General features: G+C 46.0%; 1 pseudogene; it reads right to left on the reverse strand.

The window, feature by feature from the left end:
• LOC111963003 (galactocerebrosidase-like) overlaps positions 1–15,933 on the reverse strand; it is a 133,467-nt pseudogene that overhangs the window by 106,911 nt on the left and 10,623 nt on the right.

Below are 15,933 nucleotides of genomic sequence, written 5' to 3' on the forward strand. Positions count from 1 at the left end.
ACCCTTCTATCTTCCCTTCCCTACTCCAGCTTTAGTTGTGTATCTGTGCAGTTAGAAAAGTCGATCACCCTTGTGCTACTCGCTTCTTTTACATCCTACCCAACATGTATCCATTTCAGAGTGCGGACCCCTGGTGGTGCTAAACCCTCCCATATACCACAAACTGTCCAGTGACAGTCACAGGTGCTCTAATCGACCACTGATTTCACGCCTACCTATCCACATGTATTGCCATATTCTGTTCAAATCGACCAACCTTTCTTTTCTCATACCAATCAGTCCATCAGTGTGATATAGAGTTTCCATTAATCGACCCCTTCCACCTCCCATCCACATGTAGTTACCAGGTTACATGTACGTTAGCCCCTTGTCCCCAGCATACCTTTTCAGACAGTATAACGCGAGTGTGTCATTTCTTACTTTAATATCATTCCGTAGCCGGCGAATAGTCCATCCTCCTTGCCTCCCATCCTACCGGCACTCGTAGTAGGGCAATCATCAATCTCGTCATACAGTCAGCGCGTCTAACAATTCCTGAAGATATGCAAATGGATGGCAATTCATCCATATTATCCTCAATACTTTCGATCCACTTATCGCATACTCCATTGATCTCGTCACCCCCTCCTCCACCTCCATCCACATGTATCCATTAATCCACCCGCCTTCGTACGCTCGCTCCTTTATGATATACCAACTGATGTATCCCACACTCTTCCATTACTCGACCCCTCCTTACCCTTTCACAATTCAAAATTACAAATTGCTCCTGTCCATTGTCTCCCAATAAATTCTGATCCCGCTTCTCACAACCTCCTAATATCCCATTGGCACTGTTTTCCATTAGATGTGCACGCCGTTCAATGACATAGCCGTCTCAGAGATGACTCAGCGATGTTAGCCTTTTATTGTGCCTTCTCGCACCCACTATATTCCACTTGTGCAACAATGCCCAAAGCTTTTCACAAATCACTTCATTGTTGTATCCACTCTTCTATCGATTTCCCCTTATTCAGTACTCTGCTAGTTATTATTCTTCATTATATGTCTACCGTAGTTACATTATTTTCTTCAAACTCTCCCGCCTTTTAATCAAGCGGTCCTATTCTCACAACATCGATATCACAAATTTAGCAATCTGAGACCCCCCTTTACCTCCTCCACCTTGTAATCCAGTTAACCAACTCGTCCTCTCTCTCTCCGTCCCTACCCCTTCCTACCAACATGTACGCCTGTAATCTCGTCCCCCAATAATCAGCCTGGCCTACGCCTACCAATAAAATGTTATGTGCTCTCATTATCTGAACCTCATCTACCTCATCTACCTGTATCTCGATTGAAATCTGACACACCCTTTCCAACCCATTACACATTCATCACAAAATGCTATTTCCATTAATCTAATCTCTCCTTCTATACACATGCGACTCCCATAATCATCAGATCTCTGTTGAGATGTCGTGCCCTCTTTTTCCTCCACTCCTTGACACTAGATCCGCTCATCTACTCCCTGGTCCAATCAGACCCATAACATTTCCTACACAACACTCCTCATCCACTATGTATCCATTAATCGACCCCTTCCACCTCCAATGCTCGATTCTACATAACTGACCCATATAATATCGGAACACACCTTACTAACTTGCTCCATACAAAATATCTAGCGCACATTGATAGGCCACCTCTCATATCGATCCACAATACTTACCTGTACACACATTCCCAACTGCTACTCCATTAAATCTGTAACCAGTCCTACTCTATACCTCTCGACTCCACATGTATCCATGTAGAGCAGATGATCCCCTCATCATACCTCACCGGATCTCACCATGTATGTTATAGCCACGTTATAGACTGTCCTCGCCTCGTCGGACCTCCTATCTGTCCTAACTGATGAGCCAAGCCAATGACAGGTGTAGAATACACCAATAAATCGGAGACCCCATCCACCTCCATCCACATGTATCCGGATTATTACAAGCTCGAGCGCCCTGATGCACCACACAGTGTGTTATCCAATTTAAACCTCCGCCACGACCGCCACTGGTACTCATCCAATCCCACATGCTCTCAAGCATCCACCGATCCGAGGTCTCTAATTCGACTGCCCCCAATCGTGGCCTCACATAACCTTGCGCAACTCGTTCATCTCATAAGACGTGTCTGTGGCCCACCTCTACACTTCACAATCCAATAGTTGTAGTAATCCACTGGATAAACTCCTCGACGCCTCTCTTTCCGCTCCATCGCATTCGGCACATCAGATTGTATCCATTATCGACACTTGCCTCTACCTCCATCACATGGCTCTCCACAGTTGAATCCGATCTCACCTTTCATACAACATACCACGATAGTCGACTGGTTCCTCCAGTTGTATATCGAATCCACCTCTACCTCCGGATCCATGCGTCATCCATTAGATAATATGTACGCACCCTCCTAAATACTCAGACACCCTACCCATGTCGACTAGTGGAATAATCTCTCAATTTTAAGATCTGACCGAACTCTCTCCAATCTAACACTCCATCCCAACATTTTGAGGTGATCCATGTTAATTCGCGAATACCCCCCCTTCTCTAACGCCCATTCCCCTTCTCTCATAACCTGTCGCAGTGATGGTTTATATACTCTCTCACAATTAATCGAACAACTTCCGAAGTGACCATAACATAATCCGGATCCACATGTTTTTAATCTATAGTAGTAACATCTGACCCCTAATAACACTTTACAAGACCATCACAAATACCACATGTTAATTATTTTTATATTATTTTGTCCATTTAATTCGCGTTACCACTCTACCGTCTCCTCATCTAACACGATGTCTTATTACCTCCATTATCGATACTAAGCAACCTTCTTACTCGTCCAATAAATCCACAATGTACTCCATTAATCGACCACCTCTACCTCCATCCACACTGTATTCCATTAATCGACCCCCCATCTATCTCGTCTCCACATGTAATGTCCAAGTTTAAATTTCGAGGCGCATCTCTTTCACCTTCTCATCCTAACATCTCTCATCGGCATTAATTATCGGAGTCATTTCTCTGCGCGCGTCCTCCTGAACTCTCTCTCCATCCATCTCTTAGATATTCACTTAATTCTACCCCTTATTTTAATCTTCCACTTCACTATCCTAACACTAGGCTGATATCTACACATGTTTATTGAAGCACCCTCATTCTCTCAATACTCTTCTCCACATGAACGTGCCCTAGCGGCAATCGTATCTCCTACTGCTCAATTTTCTAACGCCTTACTTACCTCTTTTTTACACACCTTTCCGTTATCCGAGCAATGTGAGTAAATCCGTTGACATCTAAGCTAGCTTTCACGCGCGTCTACCTCTCCAACTCGCGCCAAACATATAGTGCTAGTTCCTATCAATTCTTAATTCACGTACACACTTTTCCTCTTACCAATCCCTCGCAATCCAATAGTGGTTCGTCCCTTGCATCTCTCGCACTAAGCTCGGTGCCGCCCGTGCTACCCTCCATCCATATTTTGTATGCGCGATATAAAGCTGCGATGCCCCTGTATGCACGACCTTCTCATCCACATGTATCCAGTATAGTGCGACCCTTTCTCGTTATACACTGCTCTGATCAGCGAACAGATGTATCCATGGTTACTCCGCTGGTCCTTGCTGGCTACCTCCAGTGCCACATGGTATCCATTCATAGTCGTGAGCCACCCGGGGTCTACACCGATACCCGATACAAGTTTGATAAACTTCCATATTCAATCGATCCTTTCTTACACTCCATCCATACCGGTGTACTACACTTGAGAGTTCGATCGCACTCGCTCTGAGCCATCCAATCAGTAACGGAGGTGAAAGGGTAGTGTAAGGATGTGAAATGGCTAGCTAGTCAGCGGGACGCGTTGTACCATTTAAATAGTCCTGATATCCCTCAGTTCACGTGCTTCACCTTCTCTTGTACACAACCCATTTATCCATTAAGATATGTTGCGTCCCCCTCTGCCTTCTCTGCACCGTGCGTCCCGCATGTATCCTTAGAGCTTGTTTGCCATCGCAGCTCTATAGCGCTCGACGTCCTCACATTGTAGGCATTAAGTTGCGACTCTCTCGTTGCACCTCGTGTGTACCGCGGTCTTCCCATCCACTTAGGTTGCTAGACTCCATATAAGGATCGACCTCCATCTACGATGTATCCATTGATCAACCCCCCAACCGGGCCACCCCCTCCTCTTCATCCTCCAGGTGCATCGTATAACGTTGATTTCACTGTACGCCACCTACCTTTGATTGCGTCGTGGTGGGAGTGTCTGCTCGAAATTCTGTTGTCGAACTACCTCGTAGACATGCCACTGTGATAACTTAGGTGCTAAGATTGCATTCAGACCTTAACTATTCACAGCTTCCCGATACTCAACCATTGCTCACCTCTCTACTAAGATGGTATCCCTCTGTTACCCTTCAAAAGGGGCGTTTCATAAATATGAAATGGTCTCTCCTCTCCTCTTCCTCGCGAAGCCGAGATGAGGGTGTCTCTGCTGTACATCATTTTATAGTTTACACACCGCAAACCTCTATAGTGGTGGCAGTAAGATGAAATGTCTCCCTGTTCGTTTTTTCCTGCAGTCTGCATTTCGAGTGAATACTAGTTGAGATTGCAGAATCTATTAAGCAGGAAGTGTCTAAGGACTAACTTTGTAAATTCTATATTGAGAGCATCTCCTCGCATACATACCCTCAGCGAAGATATTTCAAGTGAGTTATTTTGAGGAGTGTTCTCTGTATCTTAACTTATTTTAATCATATTAATTTATACTAGAACTCGACCCCTTCTCAAAATCTAGTGCAAAGACTTATGCCTATTTTTAGGAATCTAATGTGAACTAGCAGTAGTTCCACGTTAAGCTCTCGCTTATCTGCGCGCAGGAATCCTATTCTCTACGCAGCGTCTACAATTTCTTCACGATCGATCCAAGGCTGCAACAGCTATTCGTTCGACTGATACATACGTTGTCCAGTTCTGTCGATAAGTCGTATCTCTAGGTAGCCATTATGGATATGGAACATTTTGAGGACACCATTTTTTTCAAAGCTAACATAGTACAATGTTCTTGGACTGCTTTTTCTACCTCTTCCTGAGTTATTCACCTCGTGATCTTCTATCTCTTTTCTAGTACTTCGTGCATGCCGGTTATCTCTCATCGCCGCAGGTGCGTGAGACACACACATGACCAGAATATAGTTCACCTTGAATTTCAGGCAGTACTTAGTCTACGTTGCCACTAATCGTGTGTCTATATTTGGTGCCTACTCCGCATCTTCCAATTGCTCCCCGGAGCAAACGTTATTTCCATGATTAGCACGAGCTTACGCGTGTGAGCGCTACTATCTGAGGATACACATGCTCCTCTAGGTGCATCCTAATCGGTGGCCGCCATTAGTTTTTTGTCTTTTTTTTTGTATTTTAATCTTTCTGTGTGAGGCCTGCAGATACGAGCACCACCGGCCTTCACGACTGACTGCCACGTTATCTGCCCGAGGGAGTATCCAACTGCACCCCCGTTCCCGCGTTACCCTGACGCTCATCTGGGGGCCCGCTAATCCGTTACTTCTTATCGCTGCTTATCTGAATAAGTATATCGGACAATTGATTATTATTAGTATTATTATTATTTATTATTTAATTTTTTCTTGGGCCACTATATCTATTTGCCCAATTTGGATGATCCCCTCTACCACACGTGGGAAACCCCCTAACCTACCGACGGAAACGCACGAGGATCTACAATTAGACCTCATCCTATTGCTATCTTGCTACCGATGCCTCTACCCGGCCGCGTCTGGATCGCCGTGACCCCAACCAAACCTCTACTCACGGACCTTATTTATCACTCGATTAAGCATGCCTCTCCTTTAATGTAAATATGCCTTTGTCCATTGTTGTTCTGGTTAGTGTATTGGCTTATTTCACGTAGAGACTCTAGCCCTGCTCACTTACCATATCCAACCTCCAGTTCCACCACCCACTATCGATGACACACTGGTTCAAGGATGTTCTAGAGACAATACTCTCTCATCATCACTCAATCCTAGGTTTACCTCCACTTGTAATTCACTCCCTACCATACCTTTTCTGTACATTATTTCCTTTAAGCTATTTTATCGCCCCCAGGAAACTTCTTTTACTCTCTGCTCTGAGCTCTAGACGGACCAATTCTCATAGCTTTTTAGCCGTACCCTTATCCTACTCCTCCTCGTTCCTCTGGTGATGTTAAGGTGAATCCAGGGCCCGCAGTCCTAGCTCCACTCCTATTCCCCAGGCGCTCTCTTTTGATGACTTCGAACCTTAATAGCCTTGGCTTCATGCATGTTAACATTAGAAGCCTCCTCCCTAAGTTTGTTTTGTTCACTGCTTAGGCACCACTCTGCCAACCCGGATGTTTAGCCGCGTCGGAATTCCTGGCTTAGAAAGACCACCAAAAATTCAGACATTTCATCCCCAATTACAAGATTTTCAGACAAGATAGACGGCCAAAGGGGCGGTGTTGCAATTCTACTGCAAAGATTGCCTGCAGAGTTCTGTTTTTACTATCCAGGTCTGTTCCCAACAATTTAACTTCTACTTTTAAAAATCCACCTCTCTAAACAAGGTCTCTCACCGTTTGCCGCCTGCTATGGACCACCCTCTTGCCCCCAGCTGTGCTCTGGACACTATAGAACTGATTGCCCCCCATCTATCTTCAGAGTTCGTGCTGCTAGGCGACCTAAATTATGAACATTGCTCCAAACCACCCCAGGCCACCCTACAATCTAAGCTTGATGCCCTCCAACTCACACAAATTATCAATGAACCATACAAGGTACACCCCAATTCCGTAAACACGGGGTACCTCATAGATATCATCCATAACAAATTGCCCTCCAAATACACCTCTGCTGTTTTCAATGCAAGATCTCAGCGATACTGCCTCATTGCCCTGCATCCGTAATGGGTTCAGCGCGTCAAACGACCTTCAACTTCGATCACTGTCAACGCTCCCTAAACACTTCAGCAGCAGGCCTTTCTTAATCGACCTGGCCGGGTATCCTGGAAGGGATATTGATTCTCATCCCTCAGTAGAGGATATAAGCATGCCCCATTTCAAGAAATTAGAACCAGGAACAGATATAAGCCCTGGTTCTCTCCTGACCTGACTGCCCTTAACCAACAGAAACATCCTATTGCGTTTCTGCATTAGCCGAACAGCCCCTGGATATCAACTTTTCAGGGAAGCCAGTAACCAATATACACAGGCAGTTATTAGAACAGCCAGGGGCTAGCTTTTTCAAGCAGAAATTGGCTTCCTCAACACAAATCAAAAAGTTCTTGGACACCGTTAAAGTCCATGTAAGCAGTGGTTGCATGGTGGGAGAGGTAATGTGTGCAAAACCCAACTCTTAAGGCCTTACGCCAAGCGTGTGCACCTACTACCAGCTCTGTTAGGGTACTAGGAAGATAACGCACTATCTCACCACCGCATCTTACGCTCCATAAATGATGTGTCATCTGGCTCGTCTTAATTACATGCAAATATTCAGTAACAGCTGGGCCACTCGTCTTTTCTACAGCGCTGGGCCCTCTGACACACACCAACTTCAACCGAGAGAGTCAATTTCTATGCCAACCCTTCTCCGTGAGCCCTCTGGTTACACTCGCCCAGTAGATCCATATCCACCTCCATTTCTTTTGACTGCGCTCATCGGTCAGCTGAATTGTTTTCTAGACAAAATAATGCGCTCGCCAAAACATTTCGGACTCACCATTCATCCCAATCTGCCTGCGACCAAGGTGTGAATGAAATCTTGACCTTTCTAGTCTAAAGGTACATATATCTGTATCTCTTTGAATTGCCCACCACTTCTCCTACTGATTGTCATCTAGGCCCTTCTTTTACCTCTCTCACTCTATTTGGTCGCTTGAATCGCTCCATAAGATAGTTGGGGATAGATGCGTGCTTGTGTCTGGGGTGTACTTGATCTCTCGCTCATGTCAAAGGAGAGAGGCACTCGTATGAGAACAGACAGACTTAACAGCTAACAAGCCACGAAAATTCAATATTACTATTTACACATTACACACGGCATAAATCGGTTAAAGGTTCGCTTTGCGGAAGCCCAATAATCTACACAACAACCTACTCTGTAATTGTATGAGCCACAGCATATCTGTGCAGCACTCTGGAGACCAGGTTAGTTTCGAGATGGTAATGTAGGGTATTGAGTGGATTCAACAAGCATCTTCTGCCTAGCGCGGAACCATTGCTTTTCCCCCTTCTACATTCCCACTCCCCTTTCCAACCTTCCTTCCGTACTCGCTCAGTTGTTCAATGATTTTCTGGGTCATTGAGGCTCAGCCGATGCGGAGCTTACCTTCATCTTAGTACCCGTATTAAAGCACTATTTGCTTAACGCCAGCATGCGATAGCACTAATCAGCCAAGTGAACTGTCAAGGAAGCCAGTGATTAGCACATTGACACCTGCAGTAGCCAAGGCTTTGCATCCTCCTGCCCGCTCAAGGCTCACACACTTCCCTTGCCCAGATCGGGTAAGAGGGGAACGGAGTCAGACAGAGGAGGGTGGGATTTCTGTGAGAGTGAGAAGGATGTGACGGCGCGTGAGGCATGGGGAAGTGTGCACACATGAAGTAGTGACAATAGGGCTGGAATACGGATCGCGAATGTGGAGTGAGCAGGGAGGATGTCACAAGTTCGGATGAGGGGGGAAGGGGGAGTCTGGGTGTGTCCGGGGCCGTCATTGCAGGGCCGTAGGGGAGAGGATAGGTGCTGATGGGTGATGAAGGATGGGGGAGGTGCGCAGCAGGGGAGTTCAATTCTGGACTGACGTTCTGCGGTAATGTTGTGGAAGTGCAGAGTGCGAAAGTGAGGAATGGAGTCGAGCTGAGGGCTTGATGGACTGATGGGTGATGGTGGTGCTGGTAGTGAGCCACCTCTACGCGAGACGAACGTGTGTGATAGCAGTTATGTATCTGGGGCGCGACTTGGGTAGAATGAGTGATGTGGAGTAGAAGGGGCGCGCGCTGACGCAGGAGGCTAGGGCGCAAGTAGAGCCATAGCAGCGCGTGTCGCTTCGCCATGGGTGGGGCCTAGTGCACGCAATTACTGCTGTAGGAATACAGGGTGTAAAACTATAGATGCCGGATGTGTAGTGCAAAACGCGTAGTCGAGCTGGGTCGAGCGATGCGACGAGCGTGCCCCGCCTGTCCAACATCGAGCTACTCTGGAAGCGGCTGGCTATGTTAGATCCCGTCTGAGAACAGTGGACAACTACCAAATACCTAGGTGTCTGGTTAGACTGTAACTCTCCTTCCAGACTCACATCAAACATCTCCAATCCAAAGTCAATCTAGAATTGGCTCCTATTCCGCAACCAAAAGCATCTTTACCATGCTGCCAAACATACCTGTAAAACTGACCATTCCTTACCAATCCTCGATTCGGTGGATGTCATTTCAAAATAGCCTCCAAACCCTACTCAATAAATTGGGATTGCAGTTCTATCACAGTGCCATCCGTTTTGCTCACCAAAGCCCCATATACTACCCACCACTGCGACCTGTACACTCTCGTTGGCTGGCCCTCACTTCATACTCGTGCCAAACCCACTGGTCCAGGTCATCTACAAGACCCTGCTAGGTAAAGTCCCCCCTATCTCAGCTCGCTGTCACCATAGCAGCACTACCTGTAGCACGCGCTCCAGCAGGATATCTCTCTAGTCACCCCCAAAAACATTCTTCCTTTTGACCGCCTCCTTCCAGTTCTCTGCCAATGACTGGAATGAACTACAAAACTCTGAAACTGGAAACACTTATCTCCCTCCTAGCTTTAAGCACCAGCTGTCAGAGCAGCTCATAGATTACTGCACCTGTACATAGCCATCTATAATTTAGCCCAAACAACTACCTCCTTTAACCTACCTGTATTTATTTATTTATTTATTTGCTCCTTTGCACCCCTTATTTCTGTCTCTATTACTTTGCCTTTCTTCCACTGGCAAACCAAACCATTCCAGTGTTTTTAGTTTTATTTTACTTGCTGTGTTGTATTCCTTCTCCTCCATGGCCTTTTTATATTTGTATTTATTTATACATAATTTGTTTGCCTTACCCTCCCTATCTACCTCACTTGCTCACATTGTATTAGACTTATTTTTTTCACTGTATTATTACTATATGTTTGTTTTACTCCATGGTTAACAGTGTGTGTATGTGTCGAACTGCTGCTTATCTTGCCAGGTCGCAATATGAAATGAAAACGTGTTCTCAATTTGCCTACCTGGTTAAATAAAGGTTAAATAAATAATAATAAAACATTGCACTCCATGATGGAGCCTGCCTGTTACGTCAAATGCCAGTAAGCTAAGGTAGTTGCTAGCTAGCATTAAACTTATCTTATAAAAAAAACTAATCATCAATGACTGTCATTGCCCAATGTGTACTTAACCATAAACATCAATGCCTTTCTTAAAATCATACAACAAGTATATATTTTTAACCGGCATATTTTAGCTAAAAGAAATCCAGGGTTAGCAGGCAATATTAACCAGGTCAAATTGTGTCATTTCTCTTGCGTTCCGTTGCACGCCAGAGTCAAGGTATATGCAACAGTTGGCCGCCTGGCTATTGCGAACTAATTTTGCCAGAATTTATGTAATTATGACATAACAATGTGAAGCGTTGTGCAATGTAAGAATATTTAGGACTCATGGCATGCCACCCGTTAGAAAAAATACGAACGGAATAACGTTTTGTTTTTTCGAGTGATAGTTCCGGATAGTCAAAGGTATATGGTTTTTGAGAGAAATAGTCGACGCGTTATAATTCCTGAAATAACTTGGCTGAACTTGAAAGGGTTCTATCGTTATTTTACCGTTCATGTCTTCCATAGAGATGTTCTTGATCTACTTTCAAATAAGGTCTGTGTTTCGTGAGGAGCAGACTGACAGGGACCATTGCAGACAAGCTCTGCTATCTGCCTACAACCTAAAACTTAACTGTAATATTGAAGACCCATGGAAAGCTGGTGGTTCGTTTTAACATATTTCTCATGTTATTTGACACTTAAATTGATTTATATTATTATTAAGTTAAATAAAGTGTTCATTGTTCATTTCAGTATTGTGCAATTCAATATTACAAAATGTGTTTGGTGTATGATATACACTGCTCCAAAAAAACAAGGGAACAGGAAATAACAATCCTGATCTGAATGAATGAAAATATTCTTATTAAATACTTTTTTCTTTACATAGTTGAATGTGCTGACAACAAAATCACACAAATGATCAAGGATATCAAATTATCAACCCATGGAGGTTCTGGATTTGGAGTCACACTCAATAAAGTGGAAAAAACACTACAGGTGATCCAACTTTGATGTAATGTCCTTAAAACAGTTCAAAATGAGGGCTCAGTAGTGTGTGTGGCCTCCTCCGGCCTGTATGACCTCCCTACAAGCCTGGGCATGCTCCTGATGAGGTGGCGGATAGGTCTCCTGAAGGGATCTCCTCCCAGACCTGACTAAAAGCATCCGCCAACATCCTGGCAGTCTGTCTGTGCAACGTGGCGTTGTGGATGGAGCGGAACATGATGTCCCAGAGTGCTCATTGGATCAGGTCTGGGGGAACGGCAGGCCAGCCATTAGCATCATGCCTTCCTCGTGCAGGAACTGTGGGACACACTCAAGCCACATGAGGTCTAGCATTGTCTTGCATAGGGGAACCCAGGGCCAACCGCACCGGCATATGGTCTCACAAGAGGTCTGAGGATTCTCATCTTACATTACATTTAAGTCATCTTGGTTACCTAATGCAGTCAGGCTACTCTGCGAGCAATGGAGGCTGTGCGCCCCCCCAAAGAATGCCCCCCCACACCATGATGACCCACCGCCCAACTGGTCATGCTGGAGGATGTTGCAGGCAGCAGAACTTCTCCACGGCGTCTCCAGACTCTGTCACGTCTGTCACGTGCTCAGTGTGAACCTGCTTTATACTGTGAAGAACACAGGGCGCCAGTGGCGAATTTGCCAAATCTTGGGTCTTCTACTGGCAAATTGCCAAACTCCCTGCACGGTGTTGGGCTGTTAAGCACAACCCCCACCTGTAGACGTCGGGCCCTCATACACCCTCATGGAGTCTGTCTGACCGTTGAGCAGCACATGCACATTTGTGGCCTGCTGGTAGGTCATTTTGCAGGGCTCTTGCGCCAGTGCTCCTCCTGCTCTCCTTGCAACAAAGCGGAGAGCGGTCATGCTGCTGGGTTGTTGCCCCTCCTACGGGCCTCAATCCACGTCTCCTGATGTACTGGCCTGTCTCCTGGTAGCGCCCCATGCTCTGGACACACGCTGACAGACACAGGCAAAACCTTCTTGCCACAGCTCGCATTGATGTGCCATCCTTGGATGAGCTCCACTTACCTGAGCCACTTGTGTGGGTTGTATACTCGTTCTCATGCACCACTGAGTGAAAGCATTCAAATACCAAACATCAGCCCAGGAGGCAAGGAACTGCAGAAGTGAGTCTGTTGGTTCACCACCTGCAGACCACCCCTTTATTGTTAGGTGTCTTGCTAATTTGCCTATATTTCCACCGGTTGTCTATTCCAATATGCAACAACAGCATTGTGAAATTATTGTCAATCAGTGTTGCTTCCGAAGTGGACAGTTTGAATTCACAGAAGTTGATTGCTTGGAGTTACATTGTGTTGTTAAAAGTGTTCCCTTTATTTTTTGAGCAGTATATATAATATAGTATATATATACTTTATATCATATATTATTAATTTTAAATCCGGATCGGCTTTTTTGTCCTCCAATAATCGGTATCGCGTTGAAAATCAATAATCGGTCGACCTCTAAGAGGAAGAGCTGGGTTTTGACAAACTCACCACTCTTCTTTATGTTTAATTAAATGATCGTATGTGTGTGTTGTGTGGACGCTACAATGATGGCAAATTACACAACTTGAGAGTGCCGCCCTGGTGCAAGAGGGTCCAAGCTGGAGGTTTGAATGGTTGAAGGGTTCAGACTATTAAAACGTTTGGGACCACTGCGCTCACCATACCATTTTTCTATCTCATCAAATCACGTGATTTAACCGTTTTTACAGTCATTTCTTATCGGGTGCATGCTTATTAGTAACTGGGATAAGCAATTCATTAAATGTGTCAAGGGGCAGCGTCTTGTTGGCTCATCATACACACACGGACCAACAAATATTATTTACATCAAAAACAACAAGAATCACTACAAAAACGTATTGTTATGACCTCTTTTACCAATATTAGGCCCAGCCTTTGGAACTGTGGTTTCCTAATATGGGCTACTATATGTGTCACTACATTCTGCATGGATCTGGAAATTTGCTTTTTTTAAACACATTTCTGCCAGGCATTTAGTAAAGATATGATTCAAAACATGATGATTCATTCTCTACTGTTTGTAACTACCTGGTAGGTGTATTGATAACCTGAACAAGATTGACGACACTGGTACCATTAATCGACCCCCTCTACCTCCATCCACATGTATCCATTAATCGACCTCCATCTACGTGTATCCATTGATCAACCCCCCAACCCCACCCCCTCCTCTTCATCCTCAGGCCTGTCTGTCACGGCCACCTCATTGTTGTTGTGATGTGTGATCTGTGAGCCTCCTGTGATCCACTGAGGTAAGCACATCAGACCTCTTACAGTCCCACAACTCCCTCATACTTATCCCTCTAATACCCTTCAAAAGGAGGCGTCATAAATATGGAATGTTTCCTCTCCTCTTCGCCCGAGCTAGCCAAAGGTCTTCACTGACATGTCTTTAAATTACACACAAAACCTCAAGTGTCAGGGAGAATTCTCCTGCCGACCTTCCAGTGACTGGGGATGAGATTATTAAGAGGAAGCTAGCTAATGTATCTTATATGGAGACTATAACATAGGGATATTCAAGGACATTTTGAGGATTTTTTTTAACTTTAAATTWATTTATTTKACTGTCAGATTGTATTTTTAGGTAGCCTATTAGGAATATGGAACATTTTGAGGCACATTTTTACTGTAAATGAATTTATTTCACTGTCAGATTGTATTTTTAGGTAGCCCATTAGGAATATGGAACATTTTGAGGCACATTTTTCAAAGCTAAATAAATGTCTTATACTTTGAGATTCTCCTTATCTCACCTTTTTCAGACTGTGTAACTTCTGGAACACAACAAGACAGAATAGTCAATAGTAATTACTGTAACCTATTGTAATTTTAGCCACACAATTCCATGCGGTGTCCGATAGAGTTAGCATGAGGAAATGTGTGATAATGCTTCAGATTATGCTTTGATAACAGGCTGAGCTATAGCAGTGGTGCATGGTGGTACTGTGCAAACACAAAGGCAGAGCATCTCCAATTTGTCAGAAGTGCTACCTCAGCAAAATTGTCTCGGCTGTTATTCTAAAGGGAGGCACCTTAAGATCTACAGTGCCTAAAATAAAGAAGTACTTTCTTGCACCCCTTGGAGCCTGTCAGTATCAACCTCATCACTAGAGGTCATGGCATTTTTGACAATATCAAAACTTAATCTCCATCTCCCTTCACAAAGGTGAGGACTTTTCAGAGGAATAATTATCCTTTGATGCATTCTCCTCTGATGTCTATCTTCTACACGTCATTGTGTGTGTATATGTGTGTGTCTGTYTCTGTGACTGTGTCTGTAAGCCAGAGAGAGAMAGAGASAGAAAGAGAAAAAGCAGAAAASCATTATAAAAAGGAAAAAGGAAGWGCTTGCCTAKGATACACAAACCTACTCTTAATTGTTGAGCCACAGCATATCTGTGCAGCACTCTGGAGACCAGGTTAGTGTTTCGAGATGGTAATGTAGGGTGATTGAGTGGTTCAACAAGCATCATTCTGCCTGGGGGTGTCTTATTCTCTCCCCATCCCTCCCCTGCCTGTCCTCAGTGGGGTATTTTGGAGTGGAGCTGAGAGGAGCTTCTCATTACCGTAGCCTTGCCCAGCAGCCTAGCCGACAAAGCAGAGCACAACAGCCATAGCTCAGCGGTCAGGCCCTCCCTGCCAGGGGAAGAGGGAAGGAGAAGAGGGATGAGAGGAAGGGAGGGGAGGAGGGGGGTGATGAAGAGGGAAACAGGGGAAGAATGAGATAATGAGCAGGGGAGGAGGTGATGAGGAGGGGAGGAGGGGGGAGGGTGAGGAGGGGAGGAGAGGGAAGGGGATGAGGAGGGGGAGGGGGGGGGGGGAGGAGGGGGGGGGGGGGGGGGGGGGGGGAGGGGGGGAGGGGGGGGGGGGGGAAGGGGAGGGGGAGGAGGGGGGGGATGGGGGGGGGGGGGGGGGGGGGGGGGGGGGGGGGGGGGGGGGGGGGGGGGGGGGGGGGGGGGGGGGGGGGGGGGGGGAGGGGGGAGGGGGAGGAGGGGGGAAGGGGGGGGGGGGGGGGAGGGTGGGGGGGGCAGGGGGGGGGGGGAGGTGGGGAGGGGGGAGGAAGGGGGTGTGGAGGGGCGAGGCGGAGGAGGGGGGGGGGGGGGGGGGGGAGTGGGTGGGGGGGGGAGGGGGGGGGGAGGGGGGAGGGTGAGGAGGGGGGAGGGTGAGGAGGGGAGAGGTGTGTTAGGGCTGTCTCTTATACACATCTAGATGTGTATAAGAGACAGCCCGTACATCATCCTGAACACGGTCCTTGGAGCCTGCTGGCTGCACTGTTCGGCTAACTTCCAAATGACATCCTATTTCCTCCATAGTGCACTACTTCTGACCAGAGTCCTATGGATCCTGGTGAAAAGTAGTGCATTATATAGGGAATAGGGTGCCATTTGGGATTTAGCATAAGAGAGGAGCTAACGAGAGACTACCTGTACCTGTCCTTATAAGACCATGTTAATT

This window comes from Salvelinus sp. IW2-2015, linkage group LG4q.2 (assembly GCF_002910315.2).
Source record: "Salvelinus sp. IW2-2015 linkage group LG4q.2, ASM291031v2, whole genome shotgun sequence".
NCBI classification, from domain to species: Eukaryota; Metazoa; Chordata; class Actinopteri; order Salmoniformes; family Salmonidae; genus Salvelinus; species Salvelinus sp. IW2-2015.